Source organism: Spermophilus citellus (assembly GCF_964194105.1).
Source record: "Spermophilus citellus genome assembly, chromosome: 2".
Taxonomy (NCBI): Eukaryota; Metazoa; Chordata; class Mammalia; order Rodentia; family Sciuridae; genus Spermophilus; species Spermophilus citellus.
Window position 1 is genome coordinate 185,649,433 of NC_138183.1, and position 18,566 is coordinate 185,667,998.

Here is an 18,566-nt window from a genome sequence, read left to right on the forward strand (position 1 = left end):
CCGTTTATCATTCTGTGTTCTAGCTATTTTTCCTGATGCTCCCACTAAATTGTGCTTTTCTAAAGGTAAGGTGTGCTTACTGGATATAAACCCAGTGGCCAGCACATGCTAGACTCTCAGAATTTCTCATGAAAGTATGAATGTTCATGAATTTATACATTTCCTATTAATCTCATGTAGGTCTTAGAAATGGGCTTGTATAATTTTTAAAGATTTATGATTTAAAATTACATTGAAATAAAATGGAAATATCTTTTATTGCCTGGAACAAACTTTAAAACTTGAATTTAAGAGTCTTATACTTGTAGGAGTATAAGGAATTGATACGGAAGATACTTTCAAATGCTAAATTTTATATATCTCAGAGGTCAAGATTACTGTGTCTTGAAAAATATTTGTCTTCAGGCCTTGGAGCATGTATATCTATTAAAATTTTTTAATTGTTGGTTTTATTGTTGTCTATTTTCTTGTTTGATTGTTTCTATTATGCAACAGGAATCTTGTGGATAAGATTAATCTTCAATGAATGTTAAATAGCTCCTGATTTTTAATAAAAGAATCATTGTCCTTTTGAATAAATAATTATGGCTTCTTTATTTAGATGAGGTGAAACCCATAAAATTAAAATTAGAGCTTTAATAGTGTATATAGTAATAAGAGTTAGAGATGGCAAAGCAACATTTTAGTATATATTGCTTATTAAAAGATGAAGAAAATAAAACCAAGAAACACTAAGTGACCTCTGTAATGTCATAATAAATTGTAGTGTTAAGCTAGGCTTAGGACACAAATAGAAGAAATCTACTTAACTTATGGAAGCAGCAGATGACCAGCTGAGAGGTGGCCAAATAAGAAGGTTGGATTACATTGTCCATATATGCTGGACATACCAGTTGTTTTTGTAGCTTCTCTGTGCCCATTTGTGCTGTTGGTGCTGTCCTGTCCTCTTTGATTTTTATTTTGTCTAAGCTCATCCTAATATGTCATATTTTATTGTCTGTCTACATATTTCTCTGTAAACCTATTTATCACCTAGCTATATAAATCCCACAGATTGAGATGTTATGAGATGACAGGAGTTTTATATATATCATCTCACTGAAATCTGCTTAAAAATCCTTTGAGAAAAGTATCATTGCCTCTACTTTAGAGTTGAGGGCATTGAGGCTCAGAGAAGACAAGTAATATGTCAATCCTCACTCTAGCTAATGATGGAGCCACCTGACTCTGAAGTTCATATTCACCCCAATTCTGATTCAGTAAGATGTTCCTACTTGAAGCATGTCAAATACTAGCAGCCTTCTTCTTCACTGCATTTGAGCTTTGCTCAAACATTACCTCCAAAGTGTGACCATCCCTAAAGACTCTGTTTGCAATTGATCTATCTTCTGTTATCCGTTTCCCCGCTTTAGATATTTTTCTCTTGTGTTTCTATCATTTTGTACCATCCTTCATTGGTGTATTTGTTCCACCTCATGAAATGTAAGCTCCACAAGATAATTTTTCTCTGCTCTTATCTTTGCAATCTCTTGCATCTAGAATAATTACTGGCACATAAAAGAACTCAATAACATTTTATTGCCTAGTGATAGCTTAATGGGAAAATAATCAGATGAGAGCAGCTTAGAAATGAATAAATGAAAGGAGAATACATAGATTTGTTGTGTTAGAAAAAGTGAGTATGCTTTGAGTATATATTTTGACTTTTTCATTCTTAGAAACATGATAGGTAGATGGATAAACTTCCCTTAGAGGATGAGGCAACAGGGAAGAATGGCAGAGCCTAGCTGTGAAATGTTATCTCTGCAGCACCCACACCTTAACCAATGAAGGCCCCAGGAGCACCTGTTCAGACCCCATGAGATCCTATTCATTTTCTTGGAAGACGAAATCTGAATCACACATATCTGAAGAATATTGGGATAGAGCATTTCAGGCTTGGTGAAATTATTGGGAGGAATTATTCTTACCTTCTGCAGGATTCCTGGTTGGAGCAGCAGAATTGCAGAATGGAACATGAACTAGGTAGAACTAATTGTGCAGATTCTCATGGCTGGTTTGCAGTTTATTAGGTCAGGAATGGACTTTCATTTTTTAAGGTGCAGCTCATGTGGGAGTTGGTCGGCCAGATGACGAAAGTCTGAGCAGTAGGGTTGCAGGTTGTGTAGCAGATTACACATTTGCTATTCCACAGACAAGTTCATTAAAGGCGTTATTCCAGCTGACAGAATAGCACTTGCACGGAGCTGCCAGATTTGATGCTGTAAAGGAAACACAGCACTTTGGAAATAAATTACACTTTGTATTAACTGAATGATATATTAATCTTTTCCGCCACTGAAGCAGGAGAGAGAATGAGCAGTGAATGTTAACACAGCATTATATGGATTCCCATTTGCAGATCCCACTTTCATCAACATGCACAGGCATGGTATTCAGAAACTGTCTTCAAAGAAAATTGAACTTGCTGCATTATTTGAAACTGCATTTCTTTGGTGATCTATTTGGTTATAAGAACTTAAGTAGCTTGAAAATTCAAAATTCTTTGGGTCACTAAGTGTCCCATTGTTCCAATTTTAAAAAAGTATCTCCAGCCAAAATCATTTTTAACTTTTTTTTTCCTAAAAAAATTGAGAAAAATAAGAAATCTCCAGTTGAAGAGAAGTCACAGGTTCCCTCCAGGGTAAGGAATTGGAACTAACACAGGATTCTGGGGCAACAGACGGGGACAACTGTGAGACAAAGGGCAGTTTGTAGAACATCTCTGGGCTGCATTCATCTGTGAAGAGAGAACACTAATTATGTTTTTCAGAGATGCTATAAGGAAAAATCATACACACATGTATATACATAAGTATGTGTATACAGTAAGTTAATTTTTGTTTTTTTTTCTTCTTCCTTCTTTTGGGAGAAGAAAGAGTAAGTCCCCAAACCAATCATAATCTGTTTCTGGATTCTCTCCCAAATAGGACTGGAACAGGTAAAATTATATTTAAAGGAATAAAGGTGTCACGCAGAAGAAACAAAGTCAATAGGTTTTGTCATTGGCTTCTTTATTTAGCTTATTTTCAGTATCCCAAAATAATCAATCTTTATTTATTATTATTGTTACTAAATTTCCTGCTGATGGGGTTTTAAAACAGGTTTATAATACTGGACTTTATTTGGAACTGGATATTAGATGGACTTGTACTCATTCCATTCTCACCACTCTCCCAACCCACACTTCTAACTTACTTCTTTATATTATTTGGGAACATATTGGCTTCTTCTACAGAGACAAATCTTCTTTATGATGGACCATCTCTGTATCATCCTCCCAATATCTACTCCAGAGCCAGGCATTTAGTAGGAGTTTAATAAATTCTTTTAAAATAAATAACAAGGGAGAAAGTACTAGAACGGAGGATCAGGAATCCTTCCTACTTTCATGAAACCAAGGCAGAGGGAGTGGTGGGAACAATATATCTGGCTGCATTTATTAAATACCTACAAACTGTATTGGTGGCATTATGCCAGATATTTTCATTTATTATTCCATTTAACACCCATGATGGCCCTGTGAAATAATTATTCTTATTCCTAGGACATAGGTAAAGAAATGAAGATCAGAAAGGTTTCATGAATTTTCCAAAATTTCACAGCTAGAGAGTGGCTTTCAAAGATGTGGAAGACTTCCATTGTGTTGGGTTTTGTAGTCCACGCTCTTGACACTGCTATGGGGGCTCATGACAGGTGTGCTTGGCAGGGCCCATGATTCTCCTCAGAGAAGGCTGCTGATCTTGTAGAGGTGGTTTATAAATTCATTGACATGATGCGGTACCATGTAGACAATTTCAATAATGTTTCCAAAAAGGGAGGTTATGGACAGGGCCTTTAGAAAACTTTAAAGAAAAAAAAAAATTTGTTGACCAAATTACATGAAATTTAACATCTCAAGTATTTTAAGTGTACTGTTTAGTAATGTTAAGTATATTCTCAACATGGTTTTATAATGGAGCTCCAGAACTTTTTCATTTTGGAAAACTGAAACTCTATACTTTATTAACAACAACTCCTATTTCTTTATTTCCTTTCTTTACTATCTCCTGGTAACCATCACTATCCTTCTTCTGTTTTTTATTTTATTTTTTTTTTCTGTTGGGGAAGAGACCCAAGGTGCTGCACATGCTAGACAAGTGCTCTACCACTGAGCCATATCCCATCATCCCATCCTAGCTTTCTACTTTCTGTTTCTATGAATTTGATTAAATTGGATATCCCATACAAGTGGAATCATTCAGTATTTGACCTTTTGCAAATGCCTTATTTCACTTAGCATGATGTCTACAAGATTCATCATGTGGTAGCGTGTGATAGGATATCCTTCCTTTGTAATATTCCTTAGTATGCATATATACAATTGTTTATGAAGTCATCTGTCAGTTGTCACTTGGGTTTCTTCCACCATTTGGCTATTGTGAACAGTGCTTCTATGAACACCAGTTTTCAAGTATTTCTTCATGGTCCTGCTATCAATTCTTTCAATACATGTACAGAAGTGGAATTGCTGGATCATAGGGTATTACTATTCAAATCTTTTCCACAACAGTTGCACAATTTTACAAATCTACCAATAGTACAGAAGGGTTCCAATTTCTTCACATCCTCAACAAAACTTGTTATTTTTTTTTTAACTTTTTTGTTTTGCTAATGGCTATCCTCATGGTTAAGAGGTGATATCTCATTGTGACATCTGACTGGCATTTGTCTAATGATTGGTGATGGGGCTTAGAGGATTTTAGCAGTTGGAGTTACTCATGGAGTGGTTATGGGATGTAAGTTAACAAGTATAACCTGGGCGGGTTTGTTTGTAAACTGGGTGAATTTTTGGATGAGTTAGAGGTCTTACTGTGAATGTGCATGAGTCTGTGGGGATTTGTTGTCAAAATAACTTGTGGTCTTATCTTGAAGCATTTGGATCTGAATGAGTTGATGTTTAGGTAGTTTGTATTGCACATCATGGCTGGGTTTATAAGTTAGAGTCAGAGTTTGTGTTGCAAACTGTGATTTCTGTTTGGTTCTCTCCTCTTTGCAGAGGTTACTTTGTCATGCTGCATCTAAAACTCTGTACTGTAATCCACAGCCAATCATCTGTCTTTTAGGGTTACTATTATAATTAGTGAAAAAACAAAACTATAGTTCTTGACACAGTTTCTGGTATATAGTAAATACTCATTAAACAGTAGTGATGGAATAATTGTGTTAGGGATAGTATAACATGGGTAGAAAATTGTACCAGTGCTGTAGCTATTTGTTCTGAACTCTGTATTCCAACTGCACACATTATCATCACTTCCCTGGTGAGAAGCTCACCATCTCTTATTAGGTCATAAGTTTTCTCCTTCTCTACTGTATTCAACTAAGACACTGCTCACAGAATGACCTACCTACAGCCTACGTCTGAGCCAGTCGCTCTCCTATAACTATAATCACCCTACCCATCCCAAGTGCTGTCCTTTGTCCACAGGAGAATCTAGGTTCCTTACCATTCTGTGCTAAGCCTTCCTTCACCAAGCCTCTGCCTACTTCTTTAGTGTCATCCCTTCAGCTCCCTAGTAACAACGTTTGCTCTTCAGAGCTGTCAAATACGTTAGAACCTCATGTGCTACATGAACTATTTATTTCTCCTTAAAATATTGATGTGTACTCAATTAAAAGAAAGCTTACTTAAAAGAGTAAAAGGTATCAAATCAATAATGATTTCTATTTTTAGTTCAATTCTTTTTTGCTTTTTTCTCCTCTCTCCTCCATTTTCCCATTTACCTCCCTCTACCTCACTTTCATCTAATGCTTTAAGAACATCATATTAAGAAGTATGCTTTTAATTTTTTTCATGCTCAGATAATTTTATGTAAACACACACACACATATATTTATCTGTATACATAAACTTATTTATACATATTATTGGAGGTCTCCAATATCTAATGTCAACTCCTATAAAACTTTAGATCTTTTAGACACTTCCAAGTCTTTATTGTAGGGGAGAAATATGATAAAAATGTAATTATTTCCCCAAGTCACCTCCTTTCCCTGACTTAGTTACTGAGCTGAAGGGCCCTGTATCTTTTGAAAGCTTGGTATTTTTAATTTGAAAGTCCCATTGTCATTTCTGTCACCTTAGAAGGGAGTGTTAAGAAGAGGTCATTGGCAAATTACTGACTCTAGATGAACAATTTGCTCTTAATTAAAAAGCCTGATGAAACTCTCACTGGGAAATGAACTCATTCAATGGGAGATAATTTAAGCTCATTCACTTAGGACATTTTCTCTCTATTTTTCCTTCACCCAGTACATAAAAATTTTATTTAGTCTTGTGATATAAATTGAATTTGACAGGAGCAAATTTTTTTTATTCAAACCATAAAATTATTATGTTGTCTGAGTTAACATTGTGTTTTCCCTTCAGAAAAATAATGAGTACCACTTTTCCTAGAGTGATTGTCTGGCAGCAAAGGAGACTGTAGAAAATTGCTCCTTGCTGGGATTTCAGAACGTGTAGGAAACACTGTATCAGTAAATACACGAGTCTCTAAGTCAGAAGACCAGAGTTCAAGCCCAGTTCTGTTATTTAACAGCAGGGTGACTCATTGGTAAATATCTGAAACTTGGTTTCCTCATCTGTAAAAATAATAATAACCCTTGACATATGTTGTTGACTGTTCTAAGGAGTGAATAAAATAATGGTTATGAAAGGCAGGATGACTATGAAATGTAGTGTAAATATACTAGCTGTCAATATTAACGCATCCTAAACAAGACATTTTAGTTTAGTTTAAAAGTTAAATTGACAAATTTATTTGTTCAGAGATCTATTTTTTTTCTGCTTGAAGTATTTGGTATTGTCTTCTGGCTAGCTCTCTGTTCCCACTGAAGAAGAAAGGAGTATCATTAGATGACAGTCTGTCTCAATAGACAGGCCTGCACACTGCTGTCTCTGCTACCCCCACCACCTTGAGCAGTCCTGGTAGAGTGGACATGGGCTGCTGTGATTTTCTGGGACGTAGAGAGTACTGTCATGATAAGGGGAAGAGTTCAATCCCAGGGTGGACTGCACAACCAGATGCAAATGCGGACATCTAGGCAGATGCCTGAATGAGCAGATGATGACACCTGAAAACCAGACTAGATGATCACATCTCATTGAACATCCATGTTGACAGAGTATGTCCAGGCCCAGACACTGTTCATCCCAAGTGCCGTGACATATAAAACTCCCTCGCGCTTTCCTTCTACAATGTGGAGGAAACTCAGAGCAAATTGGCTGGAGGCAGCCCCAACCTGCCATTCAAATCCTGAATTCACTGCGGAAGAAAAGTAACAAGAAGTGGACCAAGAGTCATTCTTCACCTTCAATCAAATGGAGACTTGAAATAACAATGAAGTTCAGATATGGGAAAATAATTTGTTTTGCATCTCTGAGTTTATAGCTTGTGAAAATATTGTACCTATTAAAATTTTTTATATTAGAATCTTTACTTTCCACTACTTCTACTCTCACAGTTCCAGAAAACTGGTCTTTTAGTTAATCAATAAATTAAAAACATTTTGAAAAAAGATATATATATATATATATATATATATATATATATATATACACACACACACACACACACACACACACACACATACATACATACAAACATAATAAAACCTGTTACTTCTTTCAAGTTGTTCCTAGATCAGTGACACAAATAAATATATTTTAATAGCTACTCAATTGGCAACAGAAGTTTAGAAGTTGATCTTACTGCATTGATCTGTGAGAAAATTAAGAGAGGAAGTCACTTTTCTAATGGGATAGAAGGACACTAAATTTATCTAGTAGAGAGAAATAAAATTTATTAGATTAGTAAATTTAAAATGGAAAGAAAAGTAAAAAGCATAGAATGATAAGATCTTCTAGAAATATACAGAAAACCAGATTAGAAGGAAGCTGTCAGGATATCTTGTGCTTTTTTTGACTATGATAGAAGGAAGCAATGTCATAGAGTTTTGCCAATTAGTATTAAAATTTTCATTATTCCAGGAATGCACACACACTATTCCTTATTGGCCTGAGTGTGGGCCTCCAACTTATAATAGTAATATTATAATGACACCAAAAAAAGTACAAATAAAGAATAGGCATACTCATAGGTTCATACTCATAGGTTTTGTTTCTTGGCCACACAGTAAAGAGTCACACAAATTGTTTTTTTTTTTTTTTTTTGTTTCCTAGTGCATATAAAAGTGATGTTTACAGTAAACTGTAACCTATTAAGTGTAAAAATAGCATAAAAAGAAAATGTATCTACCTTAATTAAATGTACTTTATTGCTAAAAAATGCTAACTATAGTTTGAGTCTTCAGTGAGTTGCAATCTTTCTGCTGGTGAAGAATCTTGTTTTGAGGTGGATGGCTTCTGGATGATCAGGAGTGGTTCTTGTAGGCTGGGGTGGTTATGATGACTTCTTAAAACAGCAGTGAAGTTTGTTTGCTGCTTGCATTGACTCATCTTTTCACAAATATTTCTTTATGGGCATACAAGGCTGTTTGATAGCATTTTACCCCTAGCAGAACTTTTTTCAAAATTGCAGTCGATCCTCTTAAACCCTGCTGCTTCTTTGTCAAATAAATTTGTGTAATATTCTGAATTCCGTTGTCATTTCAACAATATTTAGAGAATGTTCACCAGGAGTAGATTCAATCTCAAGAAACCACTTTCTTTGCTCATGCATAAGAAGCAACCCCTCATCCCTTCAGTTTTTATCATGAGATCTTACATGAATACTTTCTCTTGGCCATTTGTGATTGATTTAATAATACTTGGCTTAGAAATGGAAGTAGCTTTTCATTTCCATAAGTAAATCTGCAAGGACTTATCTCAATGAATAGATTTGGAATTATCTTTGAGCAGTGGAACAAGTCTTCTGTGCTTGGATAAGGGCAGGATGAGTGACAACAAGGTAAATAGGTTCTATCTTCAATGTTTGAATTACTGTAAGACAAGAAAGACAGGGATAGCTACACTGTTGACAGCATCTTTTTAAGTTCAATAGTGCCCTAGCCAGCTTCAAGAAGTTCTTGTGCTGAATCAAAGAGAAAGCTTAGGAAGACCAACTAAGAAAAAAAATCACACTGGGGGAAAATGACTACAAATCTCATGGATGCTCTGATGTCTTGGAAGAATATATCCCTGTTATTATATTATATTATATTATACTATATTATTTATATGTCTTCTAAAGTATTGCACCCAGGACACAAAATCATGGAGGGCAATGTCCCAGATAACATCCAAAAAACAGAAAGGTAGTTTGTAAGCCCTAAAGTTTCTGGTATATTCCTTGAGATCTGGCTCTCAGACTCATCTCCATGGGGGAGGCCATCTTTATGGAGGAAGAGGATAATTGGCACAAGAGTAGACAGTCATAAGTTTACTGCTAAACCCCCAAACAAACCCCAGAGATTATTTTTTCTTTATAAAACTTAAGTTTAAGGAGTCAACTTTTTGGTTGTTTTTGTTCTGAGTATGTTTTCTTTTTGTCCACCCAAATCTCTATTAACTCTAATTCAGCAAAGTTTCCATTCACAAGACCAAGGTGTATCTGAAACACAAAAATATCGTGATATTAAATAAACCTTCACATAGATAATATTTTCATGAAATCATATTAAGATCATTTCAGTTTGGTAATCTGGGGAACTTTGAGCCTTCTTAAAAATGAACAATTTCTTGGATTTTAAATCGGCACCCAGTTAACCACTTAGTCAAACTATACTCATACACACATATTTCATAAAAAATAGAGCTTAGCAAAGTGTTTAATTTCTACTGAAATCAACTATGAAGTTACTAAACAATAATTTTTAATTCAACTAGTTCCCATCACTTGTGCAAATAAGAATTTTCAGGGCTGGGGATGTGGCTCAAGCAGTAGCGCGCCCGACTGGCATGCGTGCGGCCCGGGTTCGATCCTCAGCACCACATACAAACAAAGATGTTGTGTCCACCAAAAACTAAAAATAAATATTTAAAAAAAAACTCTCTCTCTCCTTCTCTCTCTCTCACTCTCTCTTAAAAAAAAAAAGAATTTTCAAAACTCTTTGTTTCCTATAAGGAGAGAGACTTAACACAGACACATTTTAAAATTAAATAGTAATAGTTAAAAGTCTTTACTGGAAATAAGACTTTGTGAAAATCACTTTCTGGGAAGAAATAGATGAAGTCCGAGTCTTCCTTAACCTATCCCCAAATCTAAACCATTGTCACTTTGTTAATTTCCCTTTTTTTTTTTTTTGTAGTCCCAAGTTTGTTGACAACTCACTTTTCACTGAGGAAATTAATTTCATGAGACCATGCAGCTATAATTTTGGGACACTGCAGATATTAGATATTATGATTCAATGCCTCTAAAGTGTTGGGAGTTGATGTTAAAAATGTAACAAAAGAGTGGATATAATATGCTAGCCTAATATATTTCATATATAAAGAGCTAGAGAAGAAATTTAGATTGAACCTCAAAATGCAATGTTTATTGCTCTTGTTAATTGACGTTGCATAGCAGCATTATTTGAGTTGCTAAGTGGTTTATGTGTTTATATGACACAATGTTTCTTTTCCTGGGAGCAAAGATACTGAAGTGAAAAATTTATTTTTATATAGTGGTGCTGTGCTCAGGCAGTGCTCAATCTATCCACTTTGCAGATAGGCTGGGAAGTCAACTAGGAGGAAAAAAAGAAAAAAAAAAAAGGAAACAGAACGTTTTAACACTCTAATGTATTTAGTCCTCTATAGTTGTGTTTGTAGACACAACCTCAAGTGGATAGTTAAATGATTTGAATTAATTAAAATTAGATAAGATTTAAAAATTCAGATCTTCATCTGCAGTAGCCATTTCTTTCACATGTTCCATAGTCACACATAGAGGTTACTGTCTTGAATGACACTATTGTATGCCATAGAACCTTTTCATTATCTCAAAGAGTTTCACTGGACAATACTGCTCCATTGGACAAAACTCATATGCTAGAGATAAAATAGGAGGCTGGTAAAAGGATAAAGTGAATTTTGCACATTCATTTAGGAGAATTTTAAAAGAAAAAGAGACCAGTTTGAAAATCAACATAAACTTAGGAACTTTCCTCCCTTTTTAAGAAGTCTGTCTTCTCTTAGAAGAGGTTATAGCTGCCAATAATTTTTAGGAATGATATTACGTGCTCCTCTGAACTGGATTTCGGCCAGTAATACCATTTTTACAAAATAGAACTGTTTCTCCTCAGAGATAAATTAATTTAATTTTAAAACAGAATATATCAAAATGAGTTTGAAGCATCTTGTTTTTTTTTGGAAAAAGAATCAATTTTGGAAAAATGTACTCCTAGTTGCCAAGTACTAATAATTTGAGAGTAAGAGATAGTTGTTAAAGTGAATAGGATTAAATTGAGTCTTTTGAGTGGTCAATACATTAATGATAAAACAAAAATGAAACAGATATGATTCTAACACATAAAAGATTTTCCAATATCATGCATAAATTTCTGTGTGTGAATTAATCCAAATTCTGAATCAATACTGAAATTTAGACTAACAATTAGGTTATCAACCAAAAATTAAAGGCATTTGAGAAATTAAACGAGGACTGACCAGAACAAAAGCACATAAGCATATGGAAAATACTGAAGGGGGATTTTTTTCAAAAGAAGATGAAATTTTAATGTGTTATATATATATATATATATATATATATATATATATATATATATTATGTATGTGTGTGTATGCAGTGTGTGTGTGTGTATGCTGTGTGTGTATGTGTATGTATATATATATATATATATATATATATATATATATATAAGAATGTTGAGTGTGAGGTAATGATCAAAGAAGGAATCCAGTGCAGGAAAAAAAAAAAAAAACTCTTTTCTAGGAAGAGGGGCAGCTGTCAATGTTACTTACTAGAAATAAAATCAATTGTTAGTAATTCTAAAATGAATAAAAAGAAAGAAATGTAGATCTTGTAGACAAAAAGAACAAACAAGTATATATCCTAGTAAAACAGCAAGCATCCATGAATGAAGGGACCAAGAACATACACAGCTGGGTAAGGGAGCATTATCCTTCATTAAATGCATTTTCTGCAAAACCAAATATGTCCATGTGGTACTGTAGCAGGTGGAAGCCTTCTCAGACTTTACTCTCAGCCTCTTCCTATTGGCTAGTACTATGGAGAGTCAGTTGCACTGAATAGATGAGAACTAGAATTCAACAATCTATGTAGGGTTCAAGGGGCTTTGGAGGATAGATAACTGAACTTCAGTTCAAAGAAACCTCATGTAGTTGGTGACATTTCATATTTGGGCCCTTAAGAATGAGTAGGCATTTTCTGGTCTACCATTGCAGGTTGATGGAGGAAAGAGGGAATTCTTTAAGCAGAAAATATAGATTGGCAAAGACATAAGCAAGAAACACAGGGTCCCCTTAGGAAACTACAACTATCTGGAAAAATCCAGGGTATAGGATGACAGGCAGAGGGGAAATGAGTATGTCTCAAATCATGACAGCCCTTGGATGCTGTTGCAAAGCAGCCTACTCTTACAAAACAGGAAATCCATTAAAGAAAAGGTGAATAGATTTAACTGGTTTTGAATATTTGCACATGCAAACCATATTTTAACCTTAAGCCATAAATCCCAAATTCACTGTTTGTATCTTTCATTACAAACAGATGAAAGAGCAATATTTATCTCAGGTTTAAAAAACTTGAAGGGTACACAAAGAAGTGCATTTAAATTAAGAAATCAATATGAACTCTTCTATTGATATAGACAATTTGTATTAAGATCTAGCTCAAACAAATGTGATAAATTATGTACAGGCTGACTTGATAGCATACCTTCCTGTCTTTTGATAATGCAGGACCCATTTTGGCTTCCCACTCAGCACATGACTGCCAACTGGGATCATTTCTTCTCTTCTAAGAGATCTGTATGATTATGGCAGAGTAAGTGGTCTCTTATGGACCCAATCATCATTACTTTGCTTTGTTGAGTTTTATGTTTCTCTGTGTTGGAACCATGTTTCAAACTGAAGGCATATTAGCTTTCTGGTGCCACTGCAACAAATATAGTTGCTCAAAACAACACACAAGTATTCTTCTGCCCTTCTGGAAGTCTAAGACTGAAATAATTTTCACTGGACTGAAAGTCAAAGTGCAGGCAGGACTGGTTCCTTCTGGAGGCACTGAGGTAAAAGCTGGTTTCCTTGTGTCTTTCAGCTTTGAGTGGCTGCTTTAATCTTTGGTTTGTGGATATTGATCCAAGCTCAAGGAATATCACTTCAACATCAGCTATGTCACCTCCCCTCTCTTTTCAGTAATAAAATTTCCCTTCTCCCTTTTATAAAGAATTTATGACTATATTTAGGGCCTTCCCTGCTAATTCAGGTTAATCTTTACATCTAAAATTTCCTTAATATACTCACATTTGCAAAATCCTTCCTGCCATACAACAAAACTCTAATAGATTGCTGAGATTAGGATCTGGATATACTTGGGGGACATTAGTTAGCATCATCAAGGCTTGAATTGGAAGTTTCCTCAGACACAATTACTACCACCAATTTGGAAAGCTATGATTTAGTCCACTAACTCAAGGAACATTTCTTTATCTGCACCTTGCTCTTCTGAACTTATGCCTTAGCAGCTCAGTCTAATTACCTTTTTTTTTTTAATAACTGTCCATTTGTGTATGGTCTTGGGGATAGTCATTTAGCTTTCTCCTTGTTCATCTGAAAGCAACAACCATCAATTTCGGACACAAAATAATGATTATTGAAGGTAACTTGGCTACTATATTTGTTTTTTAATGCTATGGAAACCCAATAGAACAGGTATTATTTTCACCATTTTGCAAATAAGAAAACCATTATCTGTTCATGCAGAGTAGATTCGCTTCCCTAAAAATCCTCTATGCTCAACCTACTCATCTTTCCTTCCCCTCAGCTTCTAAATATTTTGCTTTCTCCATAGTCTTGCCTTTTCCACAATGTCAGGGAGTTGGAATCATACAGTATACAGCCTTTGATATTGACAGCTTAGCTTAGTAATATGTATCTAAGGTTCTTCTGTGTTTTCATGGTTCATTCCATTTAGTCGTGAAAAATATCCCATTGTTTGGGTGAACCACATTTATTTAGTCATTAATTCACTGAAAGACATCTTGGTTGTTCCCAAGTTTTTGCAACTATGAATAAGCAGTAAGCATTCATGTGGAGATTTTTGAGCAGATATAAATTTTCTACTCATCTGGGTAATTACTGTGGTTCAATTGCTGAACTACATGGTGAGAGTATATTCAACTCCCTGTTCATCACTCAGAAAACAACAGGAAGGACTGCTATGGTTTAGATGTGGTGTCCCCTAAAGCTCATGTCTGAGACAATGCAAGAAGATGCCAAAGAGAAATGATTGGGTTATAGCCTTGACCTAATCAGTGAATTAATCCCTGATGGAATTAACTGAATGGTAACTGGAGGCAGGCGAGGTGTGGCTGGAGGAAGTGGTTCATTGTGGGTATGGCTTTGGGGTATGTATTTTGTACCTGGAGAGTGGAATCTCTCTTTCTGCTTTCCGATCAATATGTGAGCTACTTCCCTCTACCACACTTTCCTACCTCACCTCAAGTCTGAGGAATGGAGCTGGCCTTCTATGGACTATGACCTCTGAAACCATGAGCCCTCAAATAAACTTCTTCTCTACAATTGTTCTAGTCAGATCTTTTAGTTACAGTCGTGAAAAAGCTGACTATGGAGAAGCATCCAATGCCTTGTTAGGGGGTTCTTCCTGCTCGGGAAGATGTAAGACTCCTAAGAAACTAAAGTCTAGAATAATTAGTGAAGAACAAAAGACAAATTCAGAACGATATTTTCAAAAGATGGAGCCCCTGATAGGTCCAGTCCACACCGGAAGCTGGAGCTAGACAATTAGAAAATGGCTCCTGTGGTTTATTTCAGAGGGTACATCAAAGGCAGGGATAAGGTTTCAGGGGTGGAGTCTTGCTTTGTGATGTCTCTAGTCAGCAAGTTGATTGGCACCTTGTCAGGTCACACCCATCTGATAGGGGCTATGCGGCTTACAGCAGTTCACCCCATCTCCAGTGCTGTGTGGGACCTTTGGCAGAGCTTGAATAGGGTCATAAAGTGTCTGGACAGTTAGCCAGAGGAAATGCCCCTGGAAGTTCCCAGACACCAGATTCTTCTATTCACTGGGCTGCAATGCTGATATAGTCCACATACAGCCCACAGATGGCTCTCAACAGCTGAGTAAAACAAGGACAAATCTCCAAAACAAAATAAAAATATACCTATAGTTCCTTTGATTTGAGTTTACATGGGAAAACAATGAATATTGAATATAACTCAACCATTCTATTTCAAATCTGAATGCTGAAAAACCGTGCATACCTGGGGTAAATCCCACTTTTAATGATATATAATCATTTTTATAAATTGTTGGATCTGGCTTGCTAAGATCTGAGGGGGGGGGTTGTTGCATCCATGTTTATGAGGGTGCTGGTCTAGAGTGCTCTTGTAACTCCCTTGTCAAGTTGTGGTATAGGGTAATGTTGACCACTCAGGACATATGCCCTCTGTTTCAATCTCCAGGAAGAGGGTTGTAGAGATGTGGTATGATTTCATCCTTAAATATCTGGTGTGATTCACTAGTGAACCTGTTTGGACCTGTGTTTCCCCTTTTGGAAGGTTATTCCTTGTTGATTTGATTTCTTTAATAGACCTAAGCCTATTCAGATTATTCACTTCCTGTGTTAACTTTGGCAAATTGTGTCTTTCAAAGGATTGGTCCATTTCATTAAGGTCATCACATTTGTAGCCACAGAGCTGTTCAGAGTATTTCTTTATCTCTTTTTTTTTTTTTACATCCATGAGATCTGTACTGATGTTCCCTCTTTAATATATAATCTTAGTAATTTATATACTTTCCATTTTTTTCTTAGCATGGCAAGAGGCTTAATGATTTTATTGATATTTTTAAGGAATCAGCTTGTAGTTTTAATTTTTTTTCTGCATTTCCTGTTTCAAATTTACTGATTTCTGCCGGATTTTTAATTTTCTTATGCTTACTTTGTATTTAACTGGCTCTCCATTCCCTAGTTTCCTAAGTGGAAGCTTAGACGATTGATTTTAGAACTTTCCTCCTTTCTGGTATATGAGTTCGGAGTTGTGAATGTTTTTCCCTCTAAGCATTGCTTCTTGCTGCATGGCACACATTTTGATACATTGTGTTTTCATTTTCATTTCATTCAATGTATTTTAAAATTTCTCTTGAGTTTTCTTCTTTGATTCATATAGAAGTGGATAGTTTGATTTCTAAGTATTTGGGGATTTTCCAACTTCCTTTATGATTATTAGTTTAATTCCCCTGTGGTTTGAGAGCAGACTTTGTATTATTTCTATTCTTTTAAACTAGTTAAGGTATGTTTTATGATCCAGAATGGAGCTATCTTGGTGAATGTTCCCTGTGAACTTAAGGAGAGTGTGTATTCTATTGCTGGTGGAAGTAGTAGTTTATATCTATAGATGTATTTATGTCTAGTTGATTGATGATGGAGTTGAGCTAAATGGTGTCCTTAATGATTTTTCACTCACTGGATCTGTGCATTTTTGATAGAGGGCTATTAAAGTCTCCAACTAAAGTTTGAGAGTGTAGAGGATTTTTGTTGGATTTTTCTGCGGTCTCCTTGAAGTTCCATCAGTCTTTCCCTCAGAAATGTTAATACCTTCTTGTTTGGCACATGCATAATAAAGATTGACCCTTTATCATTGTGTAGTGACCCTCTTTATCTCACATAACTTTCCTTGCTATGTAGTCTACTCTATCTGAATGAATTTAGTCCTTCAGATTTCCTTTATGTAGTGCTAATATATCTTTCTCCACCCCTTTACTCTTAATTTATGTTTTTATATTTAAAGTAGTTTTCCTAAAAATAATAGGTAATCGGCTATTATTTTAATGCTTTTCTTAGTGCATTGTATTTATACATAAAAGTTGGGTTCATTTTAACATAATTATGCATGTGTAAAACTTAAGTGACTCCTCTTTCTCTCCTCTCTTTCCTTCCTCTATTCCTCCTCTTCTACTCTACTGGTTTACCTTCTCCTTATTTGTTGCTTTTTAATAGTTCTTTTATATATATATATATATATATATATATATATATATATATATATATATATATAAAATGGTGGAATTCACTGTGGCATATTTATACATGGACATAGTGTAATTATGTCAAAATAAACTCATTTTCTTTTTTTCCCTTCCCTTACTCTTCTCCATTTCACTGATCTTTCCTCTATTTTTGTGAGACCCAACCCTGACCTATTTTCCCCTTATTTTACTCTAGCTTCTACATAGGAAAGAAAACATTTAACCCTTGACTTTCTGAGTCTAGCTTGTTTCACTTGGCATGATGTTCTCCATCCATTTGCCAGAAGTTGCATAATTTCATTCTTTATGACTGAGTAAAAGTCTGTTTTGTGTAACATACCACATTTTCTTAACCGTTTAATCTGTTGATAGGCACTTGGACTGATTCCACAACTCGACTATTGTGAACTGCATTGCTATCAACTTGATTTGTGTATATCATGATACCATGCTGATTTTAGTTCTTTTGGATAAATACCAAGAAGCAGGATAGTTGGGTCGTGTGGTGGTTATATTCCAAGTCTTTAGAGGAATCTCCATATTGCTTTCCAAAGTGGTTGTTCTAATTTTCAGTCCCACCAACAATGTATGAGTGTACTACATACATTGTAGTACATATCCTCACCAGCATTTATTATTGTTTTCTTGACAATAGCCATTTGTAGGTATTCTGACTGTGGGAATTCCTTGGGTGAGCAAACTCCTGGGGGGTAACTGGCACCCTGTTTTCCATGTTTGGAATGCCCAGCAATTTCCCCTTGAAACTATTAAGATAACTATGCAGGCGCAGTATCCAGTTTCTACTGTGATGTCCTTGGAGAAAAGGGCTCTAATTAACCTGGACCTTATGTAAGTTAGCTAGCACTGTGGATTAAAGGAATACTAAACTAGAATGTAGTCATGGAAATGACATTGAAGGAATACTAAGTTAGGAATACTAAGTTAGAATGTAGTCATGGTAATGACGAGCTGTGTAACTTTTGAGATAAATAAACGTGGCTGCTGGGAGGAGCAGCCATTTCTCTTCTTGCCTCTTCACTGTGTGTGTCTTTTGTTCACTTTTTTACAGGATTCTTTATAGCCATTCTAATTGGGGTGAGATGGAATCTAAATATAGTTTTGATTTGCATTTCTGTGATTGTTTAAGATGTTGAAATTTTTTTTTTTTTTATATATCTGTTGGCCATTTGTATTTCTTCCTTTGAGAAGTGTCTGTTTAGTTTTTGCCCATTTATTCATTGGTCTTGTGTGTGTGTGTGTGTGTGTGTGTGTGTGTGTGTGTTTTAAGCTTTTTTAGTTCTTTGGATATAT